The sequence below is a fragment of the Chrysochloris asiatica genome, unplaced genomic scaffold (assembly GCF_000296735.1).
Source record: "Chrysochloris asiatica unplaced genomic scaffold, ChrAsi1.0 scaffold00032, whole genome shotgun sequence".
Classification (NCBI taxonomy): Eukaryota; Metazoa; Chordata; class Mammalia; order Afrosoricida; family Chrysochloridae; genus Chrysochloris; species Chrysochloris asiatica.
Window position 1 is genome coordinate 16366974 of NW_006408550.1, and position 9740 is coordinate 16376713.

At 37.4% G+C, this 9740-nt stretch overlaps 1 pseudogene; it reads right to left on the reverse strand.

Moving 5' to 3' along the window:
* Positions 1-208: 208 nt before the first annotated feature.
* Positions 209-805, reverse strand: LOC102822153 (annotated as a pseudogene).
* Positions 806-9740: the final 8935 nt, after the last annotated feature.

Sequence of the window (9740 nt, forward strand, 5' to 3'; positions counted from 1 at the left end):
GGAGATGCAGTTAACAGTATAAAGCACTCAAGGAAAATCCATCTGCAGTTTCTACATACTACCTGGAGACCATGTCCTGGCTGCAGTGGAAGCTATGCATCCTAATGCACACAATCATTTTTATAATCTTTGAAATAAAGATTAAAGTTCATTTAAGTCATTGATGCATTAACCCAAATAAAAATAAAAAAGCAAAGGTAACAAATGATTATTTGAGTTTGGCTATGGACTTTGTTTTCTTTTTGATTCTGGGCTTCACTCGTTCAACTGTAGGGAGGGGAGGTAACTTCTTCAGCTCCTCAAGAACAGCTATGGCAGCATTTTTCTTTGAAATCCTCTTGCTCTTGCCTTCCGCTTCCCCTATGAACTCTCCGACTGAGACCTTGGTCACAAAACTCTTCATGTGTGGTGGCCCACTCTCCCAGGCAACCTGTTTTAGAGGAAAAGACTCAAAATTCACAGGCATGTTCCGTTTAAGTGCAATCTCAAACACTTGACTTATTTCAGATTTATTAAGATTTTCTTCTGGTTCTCTTCCATTCACCTCCAGCCGCTCCGGAAGGGGCTCGTTCTGCAGGATCCTCAGTATCCTCAGTGCGTTAGCAGCAGCATCTTGTTTCGCAGCCTGTCTTGTCCTTCCTTTTCCATTAAACTGCTGTCCTCCCACAGAAAGTTCAACTTGATACAGTAAAGGTGGAACTGGAAATGGGTAAATGTACCTCGGGGGATAGGCGTCTCCTCTCATGTTGTAGTTGTAGGTGGACTGCATCTGAGAGTAAGGGTCAACAGGCTTGTACATTGGTTTTTTTTCCAAGTTTCATGCACAGTGCATTTTTTTCTATAGTAGGAGTTATGCTTACAGACTGCTGCCCTGGACGCGTCCCCTGGCCAGCTGTCCTGAGTGGCGACGACGAGGAAGGGAAAGAAGAAGGGAGAAAAGGAAGGGACAGAAGGAGGGAAGAGTCGGAGAGGTCGTGGATGGGGCCGGCGCTGCCTGGCCGGGGGCATCAGGGAAAGGGGTAGCTGAATGAGACGCGGGGGCAGCCGCCGGAGCAAACATTAGGTCTTTTCTCTTTAATAAGCTTTGCTTACCTTGAATTTCTTTCCATATAAAGTTGGTTTTTAGTTTTTTTCATTCTTTAGAGAATGGTATTATCTATATTGGAATTGCTTTATATTTATAGATCACCTTGGGTAATGTTGACATTTTCTCAATGTTAAGTCTTTCTATCTTGGAACATGATATGTTGATATCATTGTTTGAATCAATTCTGACTCATAGCAACCTTTTATATTGTGTCTGAGGAGCAACTGGTGAGTTTTAACTGTCCACCTTGTAATACAAACTGACCTTGCAGTCCAGTGCCTCCTTCTTATGTAGGTTTCTTTTACTATCTTGTCATAGTGCTTTGTAGTTTTTGTTGTATAGGTCTTTTATAATCTGTTTGATTTATTCCTAAGTATTTAATCATTATGTGGCTATTGTAAATGGTAATGTTTTACTGATTTCCCAATCAGAATATTTTTTTATTAGTGTCAAGTGATCTAGCTGATATTTGTATGCTAATCTTGTACTGAATCTTTCAATGATTTCCAATAATTTTCTTACTGAGTCTGGATTTTTCTATATATATAGGATCATTGTTGTTGTTGTTATGTGCCATGGAATCGGTTCCGACTCATAACGATCCTGTACAGGGTTTCCAAGGCTGTAAATCTTTACGGGAGCAGAAAGCCTCATCTTTCTCCCACAAAACATCTGGTAGTTTTGAACTGCTGACCTTGTGGTTTGCAGCCCGATTTGTAACCCCTACGCTACCAGAGCTCCATTATATAGGATCGGACAATATGCAAATAGATAAGATTTTTACTTCTTCTTTGTCAATTGGGATGCCTTTCATTTCCCTATCTTGCCTTATAGTTCTGGTTAAGGTTGCAACACAATATTGAATAATAGTGTTGGTGAAGGACATCATTGTTTGGTTCCTGTTCACAAAGGGAATAATTTCAATTTCTCTCCATTGAGAGTAATGTTGGCTATTGGATTTGCAAATATATTCTTAATTATGTTGAAGAATTTCCCTTCTACCCCTACTTTATTGAGTGATTTTTATCAGAAATGGATGTTGATTTTGTCAAATGCCTTTTCTGTATCAATTGATAAGATAATATGGTTTATTTCCTTTGTTTTATTTATGTAGTGGATTAAGTTGGGTTTTTTTGTTGTTGTTGTTTTGTTTTAATATTGAACCATCCTTGCATCCTTGGTATGAATCCCAATTGGTAATAATGTATTATTATTTTTTATATACTATTGAATTCTATTAACTAGGATTTTGTTAAGAATCTTTGCATCTTGTTCAGTCTTACTGACTGCCTTGTGGTCTATGTACAAGTTCCTAATGGGCACCATGAACTGTTCTGGAATTCCCATTCTATGCAGTATTAGCCATGTTGTTGTTGTTAAGTGCCGTCGAGTCGGTTACGACCCATAGCGACCCTGTACAGGGTTTCCGAGGGTGTAAATCTTTACAGGAGTAGAAAGCCTCATCTTTCTCCCGTGGAGCAGCTGGTAGTTTCGAACTGCTGACCTTAAGGTTCGCAGCCCGATTCGTAACCACTACGCTACCAGAGCTCCTTGGTATATTATAATCCATACAGTCAAATGAATACATTTACATAGTTAATAAAGTACAAGGGCAAACAAAAGAGAAACTCACAAACAAGGAAGGGAAAAAAAGAAATAGAAAAATTAAAGAACAAAAAGAAAAAATATACAGGTGAACACAAAGAAAAAGAAAAAAAAAGAGAAGACTGGTGAGGTGGGAGTCCCTGTGGCACACTCTGCCAGCCAAAGATGTCATGGAGGCAGGGTGCCCAGTGTGGGACAGTACTTCTGCCTGCCTAAGTAGATGACTTGGGGTGAGATACCTGGTCTGAAATGGTGCTTTCACCAGTTCAAGAATGCCCAATGAGTTCTGCTGCTTGTGGATGAGAGTGTATGTGTCCAAACACATGGGTGGAGCACATGCTGTACCTACCCAAGCAGTAATGGCATATTGCCAACTGCAAGTGTGGCAGGATAGTTTTTTTTGTTGTTGTTGTTACTGTTTTCTTTTCTTGGGGTGTGGGGCTGTCACCAGATGGCCACACTTCTCTGTTCATTGAGAGTACATGGGGATAAGGAGAAGATCAAGCATTTCTATTCTCCAGTCATCAATATAGGCACTAGTACAGTGCTGTGTGAATGGACTCAATCATCAAGTTCCTGCCCAGATGAGAAAGCTGCTTTCAAAAGACTAAAATAGCCATGCTGTCTGCAACCAACTGACAAGGCACCCCTCCATGTATTTCCTTGTTTGCTGTTTTCATTCCGTTTCGTCTTCTAAATGGTATTTGATTTACTTCTTTATCCTTTCTTTGAAGCTCATGGTCCCATGATTATCATCTGTATTGGTTCCATTTGGTTTCTTGGTGCTTTGATGGAAATGGTCTGGGTAACAGTCAGCTTAGTCAGCCATGATGCCAGAAGTCAATATTGCACTATTTTAAATGTTCAAAACATTTATGTGAAATTTCCTTCTGTTTTGCATCATACAATCTAGTCTACATTATGTACGATATGACCCTTTGTTTAATTTATGTGATAATGTATGTGATCTGTATAGCGACCATTCGTTTGCACATTTTTGCCTTCTTGGCTTGCTTTGTTCAGATTTTTGTTTTTTGTCATGTCTTGATTTTGTCCTCGTTGTACCCATACTGATTGATTCCCCTGCTTAATTACTTACTGCTGGATAGCTAGTTATTTTATGTTTTTGTCACATTTCAGTAGCCTGAAGCATATTAGTTAAAGGGGAAAGTAAAACAAGGCAATGGGTAACATATGTTAGCCTATCTGAGCTCTGCTTAAGTGAGGTTAAGCAATCTCTGTGTTCTCTGCTTTTACTATATAACCTGCATTGTAGATGCTCAAAGAGATCTTACTGAATGAAAGACTAAGTAAATGACTTAGACCAGAGTACCTGTCAAAAAATTAGGTTATAATTAGGTTGTTATTCCCCTTCTGCTAATAGAATGCTTCTCTAATTCATGGTACAACTTGAAATTCAAACTTCATTTAGAGTGTGCAACTTGGTGAACTATTTAATATGTTTCTTCTATCCACATCTTTGTAACTCTCACTTTTCCCTAATGGGTCTGGTTAACAGAAGGTAGGGGAAATGTTTATAGGATTATATGGTTCAAATGAGAATGATTATTAGCAGGGTTGACTGTGATGATAACATTTGGAAATCAAATGAGGGACTTGATCAATTTTTCATCCTGCTGGTTATATAATAAGTATATAGTATGAGTGGATAGTGAACTCCTTTGCAGTGAACTGAAGAATCCTGAACCATGGGGAGAATAGTGAGCAAAAGAGAACTGGTTGATATCAGGGATTATGAAGTGGTAGAGCACATTAGAAAATTGTACATTTGGGTTAACTCTGTCTCATGGGGACAAGTCTCATGTTGATCCCCATGTTACAGAGAGAAATAGCAGATACATGCAATCTTACATAAAACTTTTGGAATTAGCAAATTTGTGTTTTTTTCACACTTACTCTATTAGCCCATGCAAGTCTCATAGAGGATCTCTGTGTATGTGGTGTGTGTGTCACTCACAAAGGAAAGAGGTGCATATTCTCTTAGAATAAAGGGAGGAAATGTCCTGGAATAAAAATAAAGTGCACCTTGAGCTGTTCTGCATATTCCATGTAAGTAACCCTTTCTGGAGCTCTCCTATCTTAGTAAGTATAAGATAAGGATGCAGTATCATATTATGTTTCTTGTTATATTTGAAGCTAATACTAAGAATATTTAAGTCTATGCTTACTTCTCCTATGGTTCATGATGTCTTAGGTCTCAATGACATTATCTGTCTTCTTTCAACTCAGACTTCATAGTCATAAATTGGAGAAGGGACCTGTTTTTAAGATAACTACAAAAGACTTCAGTTTTTCTTCTTAAAGGAATAGCTGGTATGGGAAACAAGTAGCACACTGAAGAAATTATCTGAAACAAAAATGTTCAGACATTAGATGATAATAGCAAAAATGGAAAATAATGTAATGTTGACAGGATCATGGAGCAAATGGAAGATACATGCATTTTAGAACAAATGCAAAGTGGTTGAGTAACACAAGAAAATAGCTTGACAGTTTTTCATAAACTTATAATCACATTTATTAAGTGATCTACTGATTTCAAGTCTAGATATCTATGTAAGGAAATTAAAAACGCATGCACACAAAGTTAGTACATAAATGTTCATTGGAGGAGTTTTCTTTACAAGAACCATTTACTATAAACAATTCAAATATCCAACAACATTTGAATTAGAAACCAATTCATACAACAGAAGAGTGCTTAAGCAAAATAAAAAAAACAAAGTGTAAAGGATGTATTTTGACCATGAACCAACATGAATGAGAAACAAACCATTATACTGAGCTAAAAAACTAGGCATACATATCTATGATGCCTAGTTTTTTTAATCTATGAATCCATTCATACAAGATTCTTTAATAGACAAATCTAATCTGTAGTGAAATTAATCAGATCACTGGATGAATGGGACCATAGAGGCTGCTTATTGACGAAGAAGCCCGCAGAGGACTACATATTGTATTATATTGGATCCTTTCTTATGTTCATTGATTTTTTGGTGTGTATTCTTCATCGTTATTTTTATAACTAGAAATTCAAGATAACAAAGAACTTGTCCATCAAACTTGTAACTCGTGGAAGTTCACCCAAAATGCTAGCTGTTAGTTGACTGTAAGTTTCAAGTTGTTGGCATTTTCAATTTCAGCCTTATTTGTGCTTAATACATCAACTTTTGTGTAGTTGGAAGAAGCTGTATCAGCAGGTACTGGACAAATGCCATTTTATACAATTGAACTTTCTGCTAATAGAAAAAATTAACAAAGTTGTGCATTATTTTCCAACATATTGTTAATTAGAGAAACACTGCACAGATTCTCATTATGTATAGTGAAGCAATCATGAAAAGGCAATAAAACATAAGGAGGCTCTTCAAAACAGCTTAAATATAGCTTAAGCAATGTACATATACATAAATTGAATCACCTAATTGTTCATTTTTCTTTCAGTTTTCTTTCACTCCCTCTCTTTTACTCATATTTCATGCTATATGAATTTTGGACCTTTTTTCAAAGTTTGCCTATATTTCTCTTTTAGATTTTTTAAAAAATCTGTTTACTCCTTATCCTGAGTGTTCCATTGCATAACATAAAATGTTATGGGCTCTAGGTCCTTTGCCATGCTTGCAATATTAAAACAGCTAAGTCAATCCTAGACATATTTCTCTTCCTCCTTAGAATATAGTATTACTATCTTCTAGATTATAGAAAGACATGAACTTGAGCATGAATTCGAATTTTTTGAAAGATACTGAGTAGTCAGCTTCCCCAAATAAATGAAAACTATATTCTACTTAAACTCTGTATATGCCTATTTCAATTTGCTTAATATGTAGGTTGATTTTATGTTTGTAATATGTTTTTCCAAGTCACTAATTTATTTGTCACTAAACATGAAGTGGCAAAAGTGTATTTCTTCTTTTTGATTAAGTAAGTTCTCTTTGTTAGAGAGTAACAAAGGAGCCAAAATTATGAGGTTCAATTGATGTTTCCATCCTATTCTTCGATACTGACCAAGACACAGTCATTTATAACAACAAATAATACTTCATGGCTTAAAATCAGGAAAGATGAGTGTCAGAGTTGTATTTTTTCACTGTACTTACTCAGTCTGCATGTTGAGCAAATACTCTGAGAAACTAGACTATATTCAGAAGAAGGTAGCATCAGGATAACAAGATAATTACTTACAGCCTCCAATATGCAGATGACATAACTATACTTGATGAAAGTGAAGAAAACTTGAAGCATGTATCGATAAAATGAAGACATTCAGTACGGATTGTACCTCAACACAAAGGGAAAAAAATGTATTGTAAACATTCTGGTTCAAATTAAAATCATTGTATTGGGCTTAATGGCAGCTAAGGTGAAGGTGTAGTGAAGGTCACCATCAGCAATAACTCAGAACTCCAGGCAAAAAAGAGCCAGGACAGAGCTCCAAAACTCGGACCCACAGAGATAGGAATAGTTTAAAAGTTTGAAGGATTATAGCTTGTGGAGTGTGGAGCTGAAGTAAAAATCGCACACTTTTGAATCTGCTGGGCCAGGATCAGAGGCCTGAGCCAACATCCTGGGTGAGACCAAGTGGTGGGACGAAATAGGGGCTGCAGAGACACCACGGAAATACGCCGCGGGAACCTTGGAAAAAAACGGTGCACAATAAACTTTGTCAGTTTTGCGTGGTTCTGATTTTATTTTTTTTTCTTTGGTGTCGGGTAATTGGTGCGCTCACTGTTTGCCCACCTCCATTCTGGTGATTAGAGGTAGAGGCTGAGCCAAGTGGCCACGACCCACCCTCAAGGCTGGTGGTTTCTTCTGCCAGGAATCCGCACAGACACTCAGCCCAAGCTGAGATGCTGATGTGCTTCCCTTTTGATCTGCTTTTTGTCACTGATTTGAGAGGAATCCCGGTGAAGCGCTGTGGGTTAATGCACCAGACTGCAAAGCCATTTGAACTGCAAGGTCGGTGGTTCAAGCTCATCAGCTGCTCCTCAGAAACACTATACAGGGTCGCTATGGGTTGGAATTGACTCGACAGCACATAACAATAAGGAGAGGAGGGCAGAAGTGGCTGAAAGAAAGTTAGGACATTAAAGACATACTTATGTTAAGCTACAGATTTTTTTTCCCCTCTTTTTCTTCTCCCCCGCCCTCCCTTTTTTGTGATTAGAGACTGCTGTATTCAGTCTTGTTTTTGCTGGTGCTGCATTATTTTCTTCTTTGTTTTTTATTTATCTATTTTTTTCTTTTTTTCCTCTTTCTCTCATTTTTGCTTTTGTTTTTTATTCTGATTATGTTTTTATTTTTTTACCCAACTGCTATTGTTTGGCTGTTGCATAGCCTCCCTTCTGCTTTTGGAGGAATCTTTGTCTCCCTATATTACACGAGAAGAGTCAGCAACTGCTGCCAAATAGTCAAACTACATTCACACTTTATAAAACACCAAAACCCAGACAAGAACCAATATGAGCTGCCATATACCAGGGAAACAGGCAACACCTGTGAAAGTTACTCTGCGTTAAGCAATAAGAAGAGTGAAAAGGGAAGACCACATCCTGATCACATCTTCCTGGAAGCAATCAGAAAGCATAAAAAAGTACCAAAATACATACTCATTTAAGTATTAGGGCCACAGATAAACATTAAACATGTCCAAGAAGCAAAAGCAGATGATCATATCAGCACATGTCCAGAAAAAAGATAAAATATATGAGACAAATGACCTAGAAGTAGACCTGGACTCCATTCTGGAAGAAGGGCAGGCATTGTAAATGCCTGAGAAAGAATTCAGAAAAATGATTATAAAATGTTTCAAAAAATAAGGAAGAAGTCAGGAAAGAACTACAGGAGCAGTGAAACAAGATAGATACAGCATTGATAACAATCCAAACCCTACAGAAAGAGATCCAAATGATCAATAACAAAATAACAGAAACAGAAACCACCCTGAAAGGGAAGAGGAGTAGAATAGATGAAATGGAAGGAAGAATCAGTGAGTTGGAAGACAAGTCTCTCAATACCACTAAGATAGAAGAACAAACACAAAAAGGGATAAAAAAAATCAGAGGAAGGCCTAAGATTCATGTTGGACAACATGAAGAGGAATGACCTAAGAATTATTGGCATTCCAGAACAAGAAGAATCACACAAGTCCACACAGGAAATAGTCGAAGAACTACTGGAAGAAAACTTCTCTAACATCCTTAAAAGCGAAAAGATAAACATACAAGAAGCCCAATGAAGTCCAGGAAGGATGGACCCCAAAAGAAAATCACCAAGACATATCATAGTCAAGCAGTCAAAACTCAAAGATAAGAAGACGCTTCTGAAAGCAGCCAGAGAAAACAGAAGGGTCACATACAAAGGCAAGCAAGTCAGACTAAGCTCAGATCTCTCAGCAGGTACCATGCAAGCGAGAAGGCAATGGGGAGACATATATAAAACCCTGAAAGAAAACAAACTGCCAACCAATAAGCCTTTATCCAGCAAAGCTATCAATTAAATATGAAGGTGTAATCAAAACATTCCAGGATAAACAGAAGCCATGGGAATTTACCAAAGCCAACCCTGCGCTACAAAACATCCTAAAGGGAGTTCTGTGGACTGAGAACCAACAAAAACAGACAACAACCAAAGATTGATGTACGTGGCAGTACTTCCTTGAATTAAGTCAACAGAAAGAAGAATTGTTAACAAAACAGAAGTTTAAGAACAAACTCAGAGACTCTGGAAGATCAGTCTATGACCAAAACAAATACAATTTAAAAGAAAGTAAACACGTAGGAAAAGAAATTCAGATAGTGAGAACGTCAGGTCAATTACAGGATAAAATAGACTGCACTAAATGGACAGAAAAGTCAATGGATTATAAAGAAACCTCAAAGAAAATTAACACTTCGCAACATACCAAGAGAATGAGAATCCAAGAAGAATATGAAAACATTAAAACTATGAGGAAACACACAAGAAAGAACACAAAAATCATGAATTCAACAAAGAAAGACAAACAGAACAAAGAAGCAGCAAC